The sequence below is a fragment of the Copadichromis virginalis genome, linkage group LG6, assembly GCF_057382275.1.
Source record: "Copadichromis virginalis isolate Kocher_CV1m ecotype Utaka linkage group LG6, C_Virginalis_male_GT1.1, whole genome shotgun sequence".
In the NCBI taxonomy this organism is placed as follows: Eukaryota; Metazoa; Chordata; class Actinopteri; order Cichliformes; family Cichlidae; genus Copadichromis; species Copadichromis virginalis.
In genome coordinates this window covers 32,036,982-32,049,614 of record NC_140623.1, presented here as the reverse complement: position 1 = coordinate 32,049,614, position 12,633 = coordinate 32,036,982, and the positions used below count along the sequence as shown (strand labels likewise).

The 12,633-nt window shown below is 43.9% G+C and overlaps 1 long non-coding RNA gene across 1 annotated transcript; it reads right to left on the bottom strand.

The window, feature by feature from the left end:
* Positions 1-953: 953 nt before the first annotated feature.
* On the bottom strand, positions 954-1,826 carry LOC146708145 (uncharacterized). Its single transcript, XR_014921103.1, has 2 exons — positions 1,197-1,826; positions 954-1,116 (listed from the first exon to the last, which is right to left on the bottom strand). It is a non-coding gene; the product is annotated as an uncharacterized LOC146708145 (long non-coding RNA).
* Between the last annotated feature and the right edge of the window lie 10,807 nt (positions 1,827-12,633).

The window sequence follows — 12,633 nt, the reverse complement described above, 5'->3', positions numbered from 1 at the left end:
GGATGGGCTTCTGACTGCAAGTTGTAATATTTGAGAGTTTATGATACCTTCAAGCTTGCTTCATTTTGCAACAGGGCTGTAAACTGTACCCATGGGTTTCTTTGAACCCAGTATCTATGATGTAGTTCAATTGAAATTTCAATTATTGAAGTTAAACATTTGGTAAATTTATGCAGCAAAGAGCATTTTTATTAAAAAGAGAAAACTAAATTAGTAGCCCCCCTACTGGTGCATCAACCTTTCTCTTTATCAATGAATGCTAGGGCTTCTAATACCAATTGGAGTTAAATCTGAATCACAACTTGCCTCATAAAGCAGTGTGAGAATAGTGACACAAGGAATAACGCAATGAACCTAAATCCGCAGCTTCCCTAAATCTCATTAGTTTTCAGATCCAGAAGGCAGCTATTTTCTCTGGACCTGCTCTAAAAGCCTTCTGTCCAGTAACGTCTTATTGCCACAAGGCTGAGAGACAAATTTGGCAACAAGACGTTGAGAAAAACTGGAAGGTTTATCAGTGTAAAACCCAGATATCTCCCTTAGAAGTTGGTAGAGACCAAAAACTCAGCGTAAATGGGACATTCAGACAGAAACATGTCTTTAAGTCAGTGACACATGACTCACATCCAACATGTACTGCATGTTATTTATTATTGTTTTATTGAACAGATAGTGTTAGTTAATGTGGTTTTATCATAACTGACTGACATAAAGAGACAGTCCTGCCACTATAAAGTTTTTATGCAAAAGTGGCAAAATCCATCCATCCATCCATCCATTTTCTTCTGCTTATTCACTCTTTCACAGCATGTCTCTGTCCTTTCTCAATCCACTCACCCCCAACCCGTCATGGCAAATACCCGTCCATCCGTGACACTTCCAGGGGGTTCCCCTGGAAGTGTCACGGGGCCGAGTGGCCTGTACTGAACAGGACTCAGGTGCAGAGACAGCAGATGATGTAACAATTTATTAGGCTAAAGTGCAAAAAAGAAAACGTAGCAAAGACAAAAAAAACAATAAGACGTGGAGTTTGACGAGGCGTGGCCTGGGAAACATGGCTAGGGCGAGGGAATGAGGCCTGAGATGCGGAGTGGAGCTGAGCAGGGAACAGTCACACTGAAGAGAGAAGATAGAGGAGTTAGGGAGGTAGTGGAGGCAGCTCTGAAGTGGCCAGTTGTAAGAGTAGCAATTCTTACTTGCAGTAGGGGACATGGAGTGTTGAGAGGGGGGTGATGAGAATCCAGGGGAGGCTGAGTGCCGTGGAAAGGCTGGCCTGAGATCTGGGGCTTCAGATGGAGTGTGATGGCAGGAGGGCAGGCAGGTGAGGCACAGAGAGATTTTCAGAAGGATTGCTTGGTATCCTGAGATCAGAGGTGGAGTGTGAGCCAAGGTGAATACAGCAACTGCAGCACAAGAGAGTCGTGTTAACAAGATAGATCACAGCAAGAACTTGAAGTACAAGGCCTGTTACCAACATGTGTCGATGACAAACTGGCAGTGAATGAACATCAACGTGTGGTTTAAATCCCTCTGCTTTGATTGCCTGCAATAGGCTCCAGGTGTGCAGGAGCTGGAGTTGGCCCTGCCCAGGGGCGGATCACAGGTCAGTTCAGGAGCCTTATGGAAATTCCAGCCACCCACCGCAGACCATGACAGGAAGTTTCTTCCTGTTAAAAGGAAGTTTTTTTCTTTTCCACTCCCTGTATTATTGTAAGTTCTTTACCTCACAATACAAAGTGTGATGAAGCAACTGTTGTGCGCTATATAAATAAAATTGAATTGAACTCATCCTTTGACTCACCCATTCTTACCCACCTATGTCCATGCCTGTAAAACTCAAGCTGTGTTTCTCCATAAGTGCTTTCAGGAAATACAGTCCAGAGAATAGGAGCCATGCTACTGCGTGGTAATTATGAGTAATTCAGAAGCATGGCATTTTATGTGCGGTTTAAGCAGGAAGCTTGCAAATCCCAGAAAAAGAACCACATTATAGGCAATTATCAGAAAAAAGGGCTGTGCCAGTGAGCATGTATCCAAATGGTGTAGATGATCTGATATGTGGGTGTTACGACCTAGATCTCATTTGCTTCATGTGAGACAGGTGGAACAAATATAATGAGGAGAAGAAAAAAGACACAAGAGCAATAAAAGTGAGCAAGTAAACTCCCAAGATTATTTGAAATTATGAAAATAAACAGCTAACAGAGATCATTGCCAAAGTTTTACATGCAGCAGGTATATGTGTATTTAGGAAACTGGCAAAAGGGAGAGAAGTGAGTACACAGGGTACCTTGGTGGGAGTCCATCTCATCTACATGCCAAAACCTCCTGCTCCGTTTTGTACAAGACAATCTTCAGATCTCTACAATAAAAGCTCTGCCCTGGTTGCATTCTGCCCAAACTGTATTCAGGCTGCCATCTTCTCATACGACAGCCTTTTTTGGTCTAAGCAGATGTGATTCTGCCTCTTCCCATCAATGAGAATAATCCTATTTCCCTGAGACAAAAGGCTCATCTTTCGTATCAGTGCCAGTGGTAAATTAGTCTGCGGCTCAGGCATGGAAAATGGACATGATAGCCCATATTTATAGGTGAATTGGGTTATGTCACTGGCAAACACAGATGGAAGAAAACCACTGGTATTCTCTCTGGAACATTCCCAGCAAATGAGAAGGCTGAGACAAGCAGTGTATACATTAAACAGTGGATCAGTCAGGGAATATGGGTCTGGAACCCCTGGGACACGGTGCAAAATTTAAAAAGTCATGACATAAACAGCTGTATATTGAAACATCCCATAATAGAGCAGCAGCAAATCACACTGACTGATTGCCTTCATCTTTTCCCTTCAACCCAAACATAGTGAATCTCAGGCTGTGTCCTTTAAACCTTTAGAAAAAAAAAAAAAAGAGCATGGCTTCTTTCTGAGGGTGCTTGGCCTACTCACAAGCCAAGCTTTAAAGTCCCCCAGTAAATATTTGTTATGTGAAATATGAAACATAATTAGTCAAGAAAAATCATGTAAGAGATAAATATTCCTTTGTTGTATTAAGGTAAATGTGGCAACGGCTGGACTTTGCTACCATGTAGACATTGTTCCTTTAAATGAAGTGATAAGACAGGCTTGTTGCAGCACTTTAGATTGCGCTGTACACTTGAAATAACAGGCTATTATTTATCAAAGAGAACACAAGGGATTGCTCAGAAAACCTGATATATACACTGTATGTAGTGCTGCAGTAAAAGGAGACAGCTTTCAGTTACACAACAGTCTTTTAACCTCACAGAGAAAAACAACAATGACAAAACAAAATAAAACCACTGACGCAACTAAATTTCCGTAATTTTCCTCTATGATCGCTGCTAAGGTTGACTCACACCTGAAAGGCTTTTTAAACTGTGTCACTGAATTCATAGCCTCCTTTCCCAACAAAGGTCAGCCTTAAAATTGCTCCCCGAACAAATCAGCAGGGAGCCACATAGTAACCATTCACATTACCATTTGTAAGTCTGTCTGTCTGTTTGTTTGCCTGTATGATCATGGCAAAAGCTGGTCCTGGAGACATCTACTTTGCAGGATCTGTTATTCATAAGTACCAGATTAACATTTTGGGAAGAGATCAGTGTGATTGCAAAACAAATTTCAGTGGACCCAAAGTTATTTCTAGCTGGAAACAGTAGTAATAAACAAGAATTATAATGAATTAGCCTCAGTTTTTAAATGCCAAAAAGATAATCAAACTTTTAGAGAAAATTGCATAGCCCAAATGTAGTTCTCCAGATGGCGTCAAATCTTGAAATCCTGAGGCAAAAACCTGCTAGAAATTCTAAACTCCTGCTTCAAACCTAAGGCAACCAAAAATTACATTTTGTTTATATAGCACCAGTTTATGGCAATAGTGTCCTCCTTTCTGCTGTAAGTTAAATTTCCTACAGTATAATGGAGAAAATGGCAATAGTAAAAGTAGGGAGAAAGAACTCCCTTCTGACAGGAAGAGGGGAGCTCTGGCAGCACTAAGCCCATCTGTTGTGGCTGGTTGGGTTCTGAGCAGAAGAGAAGACAAAAAGAGAGATTGAGAGGCATCTCATCATTGAGAGACAAGGACAAAACTCAAACTGCTGGAGTAAGTAGACAAAAGAGGCATATAAACACATCAGCATTGAAAGGCAGTAAGTGTAGAAGAAACACTCGGTGCACCCCCCAGCAGCCACAGCCAATGACAGCATAACTCAGAAATGGTTTAAGGTCAATACATCGAGCCCAAAGTATAATCTTTACCTAAAAGGAAAGAGTAACGTCTTACTTAAATAATGGAAATGTCTCCCAGACCTAAACTGGGAGCTGGTTCTGCAGGTGAAGGGCCTGAAAGTTAAAGGCTCTAACTCTCATTCAACTTTTAGAAACACCAGGAACCACAAGTAAGCCTGCACTAGCGAAGTGCTCAATTAGGATATTTATGAGTGTACTATGAGTTTTTTAAGAAATTCAATTGTGGCTTTAACAAGGAGCCAACGAAGAGAAGCCAGTAAGGGAGAAATGTGATTTTTCTTTCTGGTATTGAGTGCTCTGTTAGTACTCTTGCCACAGCATTTTGATGGCTTTCCGGGAGCTTTCAGAACAGCCTGATAATAATGAATTACAATTGTCCAGCCTAAAAGTAACAAGTGCATGCAAAAGGTTTTCAGCATCTCTCAAAATTTAGCAATATTGCACAGACGAAAACAAGATCTCCTAGAAATCTGTTTAATATCCATGCAAGTTTCCCTACAGTGTTTCTGGAAGCCTGCACAATGCCAGGAGGAATATGTATTTGATTAGACACCATGTTTCCATTTTTTATGACCAAATAAAATAAGCTTCACAAACATGTTTAACAGAAATAAAAGAAAAATATTTATATATGAACCTAAAATATTGCACAGAAAATAAGGTACATAACTCTTCCTACCAGACTGATGATGACTCGGCTTTTGTACTACAGCTTTTGAGATAAGTTGTTTCAGTCTATTTGTGCATTCATTCTTAGTTCTAAACTGCCTGCCTGATGGTGGGAGCTTGAACAAATGGTGTCCAGGGCCTATAGTGTCTTTAAAGATTTTCTTAGCACTCCTCACACAGCAGGTGCTGTAGAGATCTTCTGCAGTACTAGAGATCTGCTTTCCAGATCTGTTTTGAATCCTACTCATTGTATTTCCCCTTTAACCTCTCATCCATCTGCCTCTTCCCTTCCCATCCCATGTGGATATGCTTTGAAGGAAACTGCAAAATGCCCAACAAAAACACATACAGTTTTCATGACAGACTTTCTGCTGCTTTCTGCTAATTTATTCCATTATTTAATTATTTAATTCATCAAACCTTTTAGGTGGGAGCTGGTGTAGAGCTCACTATTTGCAATTTTTATTGAACCACTAGCAGCAGCAATTAGACAGAATTCAGTAATTAAGGGCATAAAATGCAAGAACGTGGAACATAAAATCAGCCTTTATGCGGATGATGTGTTACTCTTTCTCCAAAATTCACAAACCAATATCTCTGGGGTGATTGAATTGATAAACTCTTTTGCAAGAATATCAGATTACTCAATTAACTGGTCAAAATCTACAGTCCTACCGATTAATTGCTCCTTCCATAATTCCTCTTCTACACCACTGCAATCGGGAAATATAAAATATTTAGGTATTAATGTTTCTCCCAAGCTTGCAGATCTAACTAAATTAAACCATATCCCACTTTTAAAGAAGGTAGAAGATGATCTGGCTAGATGGAAATGTCTACCCATATCACTCATGGGAAGGGTTGCCGCTATAAAAATGATGGTCTTACCAAAAATAAATTATTTATTCTCAATGATCCCAACTAAACCGCCACAAGATTGGTTCAGATCTCTAGATTCATGTATGTCCAAATTCCTTTGGAAAAATAAACCCCCACGTATAAGCTTAAAAACACTACAAAAGACCAAGGATAAAGGAGGACTAGAACTGCCTAACTTTCAGCACTACTTCTTAGCCAACAGGCTTCAGTTTATCTCAGGATGGCTAAAACACACCCTCTTAGATGAACCTTGGCTAGATGTAGAACAAGCACTCTGCAATAATCTAGAGATCTCAGACCTACCATTTATCAGCTCAAACATCCAACGACATGAATGCTTTAAAAGCATCAACATCAGCTCTTCTCTGACAGCATGGTGGGAGTTTCTAAAATTGACGGCGTCTTCATTAATCCCATGCAAACGTACACCTATCTGGAACAACCCTGACATATTACAAAACAATAATATGATAAACTTTTCAGATTGGAGTGATAAAGGAATCAAATATTTAGAACATATACTAGAAGGAACAGAATTTATTTCATTTGACGGACTAGTTACACAATATGGGATCAACAAGAAAAGATTTTTAGAATATCAACAAATTAAATCCATAGTAAAAAAGAAATTTAAACCGGGTCAAGTTGAACTACAAACACCACCAAGTGTGGTTCAATTTCTTACTCTTAAACCCCCCAAATTACTATCCAAAATATACAGAATGCTTTCTAAAACAGATGAATCAATATCACTTCCTATTGCAAAATGGGAAGCGGATTTATCAGTTAACTTAGACCTAAACTTCTGGTCTCAGATTTGCTTAAAAACCTTTCATCCAATTAGAAATCCCAGTCTTCAATTAATTCAATACAAAATATTACATAGAGTACACTATACAGGTCATCGGATGTTCAAGATGGGCTTTACGTCTACCAACAACTGCTCACACTGCCAAACCAATTCACCGGACAATTATATCCACGCTCTTTGGTTCTGTCCACCAGTTCAGAAGTTTTGGCGCGAGATATGTGAAGACTTATCGAAGTGTCTGAAATGTAACATTCCAACTTCCCCCTTAGTGTGTTTGTTGGGCAGCTTAGATAATGTCACTTCAGAAAAGAATATCGCCCATATGGTTTTCACTGCCCTATGCATAGCCAAGAAAACAGTCCTCATGAACTGGAAAAATAAAAATAATCTTAATTCTAACCAATATAGAAATTATCTATTAGATTACATTAGTCCTGATACAGCCTCTGCCACCACATCAGATCAATTGCTCTGGGCTCCTTTGATCAGCTCCATCACCTAGTGGGGGTGGGGGGTCATAGTCTGGTCCCGCCTTCACTGTTGTGATTGGTGTGGGGGTAGGGACAGGCTTAGGGCGTCGGGGGGTTCCCCGGAGGCATCTTCCTTGGGGGGCTCAACCCGGGGTAGCGGTCATGTCCGGTTAGGGGCTCTGTTGGCTCTCCGGTGACTGTTTCCTCGCGGCTGCGTGCAGCGGGGCTAGGGGAGGGTCTGTGCTGACGGACGTGGGTTACTGACCTGGTAGCCTGGCTGGCCCTGGGTGGGTCTGGGATGGGCGTGAGGTTCTGGGGGCGCTGGGACCCGGACTGGGCCTCGGGGGCTTGGGTCCTGGTTGGTGTGTTGCCGGGGTTGTGGGCGGGTGGGTGCATGGGGGCCCAGCCCTGGAGCAGGGTGCCGCCGGTGCGTCGAGCCACCTGGGGGGCTCTTCAACTGGTGGGGGAGATTGTCACATCTTGCAGGAGCTTTCCTCTCCTCAGGAGCTCCCTCTGCAGGAGGGGGAGATACAGGAGAGGTGGAGGAAGATCTCAGCCTGGGTGTTTATTGTCTTATGTAGTCTGGAAGATGAGTGGATGGTGGGGTGGGTGCAGTTTTCTCTGTGGTGGGGTTGGGTGGACTGTCCCGGGCTCTGTGGGGCCGGGCGGCGCTGCTGCACTGGGCCCGGTCTGGATGGGCCTGGGCCCCCTTTTCCTGGCGGGTCGTGGAGTATGGGGGTGCCTACTGGGGTCAGCGGGGGAGCTGGCCCCAGGGAGGGGTCACTTGCCCCTCCCTTCCTTCCCTCCCCATCTCCAGCTGCCTCCCTCTTCCCGCTCCACCACAACCACCCACACATGCAGGGCCTTGGAGTAGGGGTATGTCACCAGGGTGCAGAGGAGGCTACCCCCCCCCCCCCCCTCTGTCCCCTTCGGGCTGCCTCTGCCTCAATTTTATCCCACAACTTAGACATTCACATTACTCACACTCTCATTACACATACATATAGGATCTTGGGGGTGGGCACGATACACGGAGTCCAAAGTACCATCAGGGTGTACACCCCACCCCTGGCATCGTTGCCCACCTCTCAATTTTAAATACACGTAGACATTGAGGGCTAGCAGGAGGGACCATGCGCTTACCTGCTGCTCTCTGGCAGGTAGCTCCATGCCCTCCTGGGTTTTAAATGCACCTTAGAACACACATGCATCAACATTACAATGAGCGGGTGGAGGGAGGTTTGGAGTCTTCTCTCACCCCCGTTCTCTGCGACCTGCTGGAGCAGGGGGGCTAGTAGGAGGAGTTGGCCGTCCGACTGCGGTCTGGAGTGTGGAGCCTTCCTGCTGCTGCGGAGTCGGGGCGGTCTGCCTCCCCCCACCGCAGGGAAAAGGGAAACACCACCTGGGTCTGGGTGCAGTTCCCCCCTCCAGGGGCGAGGGCACCTAGACCCGGTTTGTAGAGTACGCTTGGGGAGTGTGATCGTGTGTACAACGTCTCTTTATGTCTGTCTCCACGTTGGTTGAGTGTGGAGTGAGTGCATATGAGAGCATGAGGGTGGGAATGGATGTTTGTATCTGTGTGTGCCTGTATGTCTGTGTCTATATGTCAGGTTGGGTGTCAGGCGCCACCTCTCTGGGGACATCTCAGGCCCTCCAAGGTTTGGAGGCCTATCTCCCCCTACCACCACTTCCCCTGCCAGTGGCGGACCCCCTCAGACATCGGTGCGTTGGTGGTTCTTTGTGTCCGGGGATGGGCGTCCAGGTACACACCGGCTCACTCCTTGGCGGCCGCTTATCGGGGCCTGGAGCCTGGGGCTCGCTCGGGCCACTTCGGAGGTGGGGTGCCCCCGGCCTCTCGGCCTGGGGCTCGGTCACTCAGGCGCAGCTGGCTGCCGGCGGAGCTCACGGGCGCGTCACTGCAACTCCCCCTGGCTTCTGCTCCGCGGCTGCTGAGTGAGCCCTCATCTGGGACTCTCCTCAGCTCTTTCCGGGACAGTGGCGCAGCTGCCCCTCTGTTGGTCTTCCTTGGTCTCTTGTGTTCTGGGGGCCTCTGGATGTCTGGAGTTTTGATCTCCTCCACACCTGCTTCATGCCCTGGAGGACGGGGCTGTGGCCCCCCACACCCTCTAGCAGATTATTACATGAAGGAACCTTTTAAAAAAACAAAAAACAAACGCGTCCATGCTCACAGGTGTACACACGGGTGATCACACCCACAAACTACACCCTTTTTGGCTCCTACCTCAAAGCACACTGTGTTCTGTTGATCTTATGTGCTGCACAATAATGTTTAACATTTAGTATTTACTGTCATATTCCCATATATCATTGTGATGTTGTTTATTCTATTACTCTTGTTCTCTTCTGCTTGCTTTCTTTTTTCTTTCTCAGCAGGTGATCCAGGTGATTGATATATGCATTTTTTTTCTCTGCCCGTTCTGTTGGTTTTTGTCTTTTGCCCTTCTCCCCCGTCCCTCTTCTCAGCTGTTTCTCTTTCCCTCTTTCTTTCTCCCCTTCTTTCCCCCAGTCAAGTCTGTCCCGTATTCAGTAAGTGAAAATAAAATAAATAATAAAAGGTGAATCAAATGGACCATTACGGCAAGGCTGGGATGGTCAGTTTGGTAAAGTAAATCCGTTGGGCATCTTTCTTTGCCTTTAGACAACAATTCTGATGGCAAAAGAGCCAAACGGGACAGGCCAAAAAAAAAAAAAAAAAAAAAAAAAAAAAAAGAGCTCAAAAAGAGATGCAGAATATGAAAGATGAGACAAAAAAAATGGCTTCACGTGGCTAGCAGCGAGGTAGATAGCAGTAGGGATAGGGCCTGGCTGTGAATACTGATGGGATGATCAGTTGTTTCGATTGCACTAGTCAGCTAGTCAGCATTGGCTTGGAAAAGAAAAAAGAAAAAAGGGATGAGAGCTACGCTTTGGGGAAGATTACATCTGGCACAGGCTTGCACTCTTTCCTCATCACGTTTTTTTGGTTTTTGTTTGTTTCTGGGGGAATTACTCAAGCCGTGGGGGAGTTGTCTGAGGGAAATACAGACATCAATCTCCCATAACATGTAGGAGAAATAATAACACATCAAAGTCGTGCTCTCAGCATGCTGTTGGGAATTAGTCAAGAACAGCGAGTTTCGATGGTCAAAATGCATGTCTTCGTATTTCGAATGCATGGGAAACAGTTCAGCACCTTTTGTCTCTGTTTCATAAAACATGTCAGGATCTCTCCAGGCTTCTCCTGAGAAGTCGATTGAGCTCAGTGAGCGGATGTTTACATTGTGGTTATCATTCACTGTAATGCATTATTAACATCTTGACAGATAGGAAGATCTATGTCTTATGACTTAATGTCTTACTAAAACTGCCACTAAACATGTTCATTTCAATCAATATCTCAGCTGTCAAAATGGACTTTGAATTAGCAGGGGGTGAGCTGCTGCGTAACAGTTCTCAGTCCTCATCACTTAGCACCCTGCTGAGTTATGACTGGAGCTGAACTTCTAGAATCTGCGTGTGTGTGTGTGTGCGTGCGTGTGTGTGGTGCCTCTTGCCCTCTCCACATGGAGTCTGTCCAGGGTTCCACAGTAGTCAGTTCTCACAAGATTTCACCCTTCCTGAGGGGATTAACGATAAACATCCAAGCTTATTCTGGAACTGCACACCCCCGCTCTACTGCCTCTTCTCTCATTTTCCTTTTAATTTTTGGGGTTTTTTTTCCATTTCATTTCATTTCTTCCTTCTTCTGTCCCAGTTTTGGATTTTTTTTTACCCCACCTTCCCTCTTTACATTCCCATCCATTTCTGTTTTCTCTGCTGCCCCCCCCCCCCACGTTAAAAAAACCCTGATCCTTCTTTTCTCCTTTCCTTTCCTTTTGTTCTTTTCTCTTCTATTCTCTTTTCTTCATCTTCATTATCTATTTTCCCCTTCCTGCACTCATTTATCCTTTTCCTGTCATTACTCATCCTCTCCATCTTCTCTCCTCCTCCTCCTTCTTCTCCCCCTCTTGTATCTGGTGACCTCTCCTCCCCTGTGACGATTTGACCAAGTGGGAACTTGTAGCACAAAAATGAAAACAACAACTCAGACGATAGGCAGGGTGGGGGGTGGGGTGGGGGGGTGGGGGGGGTGGGGGGGGGGGGGTGGCAGGATAAGAGACAAAGCGCCAGAAACATTTTGGAGTCACTTCTCATCGTGCATATAAATATACATGCACAAACAGCAGGCAAGTAGTTGGTGCTGTTTTTGGTGGGCAGAAAGGGAAATTCAATGTGAAGGACATTGTGAGTAATTTCAGAGACCTCCCGAAGGCTTCCCATCCATTCTCCCATCACAAGGGGATGATGAACATTGTGATGCAACACTGGGGAGATGCAAACAGAAACATCCATGAGCTGCACAATATTATTGCAGCATTTTAGCGCACTAAATCTGATGAAGTGGAAAAATAACAACAGGCAATAGTGGGTTACACAGGATAGCTCCAAAAAGATGATAATTAAGCCTTTTATTGATATTTGGAGCAGCTGTGATGAGAAAAAAGTGGGTATCCAAAAAGCAAATAAAATTGGGCATAAGAGGATGTGGAGGAATCTTCTTCAGGGATGGCGTGCGGTGATGTTTGATTGAAAAAAAGATTGCGGTGTTTACTCGGAGGAAAGTCTGTCTGTCATAAAATAAACGGAACGAAGGACAGAAGCCAGGTCTCACTATTGTCAGCAACGGTACAATAGTGTGTTTTTATGAAGTCTTGATTGAGTTCATTGTGTTATTATGATGTGTGGGGAATGTTTTTGTTAGCGTGACTGAATGTGTTCCTATCTGTGTGGGTGCTAGTGTGCTTCATGACTGTGTCTCTGGTTCTGCTGTTCTTTAGATGCTCAACTAAATCATTTAATTATCTTGACTGCCTAAAAATAAAATATATTCTTTTAAGATAAACCCCTTTATATTATTGCCACATTTCACTCACTATTAATGGATGCCAGTGCTACCCTGGCTGTTACAGGCATACTTCAATATTTTTTGGTTACTAACTTCAGTCTACAGAGTGCTTTTGGAATAATTTTATTAGACCCTCTACAAAAAACAAAATAAATAATAAAGAATAAATCACAAAAGCACTAAACTGACCAAAATTTGCAAATTCCAAGCCAAATGGTGACATCTGCTCCGCTACCACTTAAGACCTATTTGGGTTTTTTCTAACAATATAGGTTGGCTGGTTGCATTTGTTTTGTAGTGTGCAAAAAACAACAGAAACCCAAAGCACTTGTGCTCATTACACATGTGAAACAGCGCATTCTTAGTCTTTAGAAGCTTCACCCTCCCCATCCACGTCTTTCAGAGTTTGGGTCCTTTGCTGGGAATCCCCAAACCACCGCAACTGTTGTACAGTAAATCTAATTTATTATAGCAATAAAACTGTAAATTTCCTAAGCCATTTTGAAATACTTTTATGTTCTATTAAAGGATGTTTACAGAAGCAGGAGATCTGTCCACAGTTAAAGCCAGGATAAAGTGCTGATTTTTG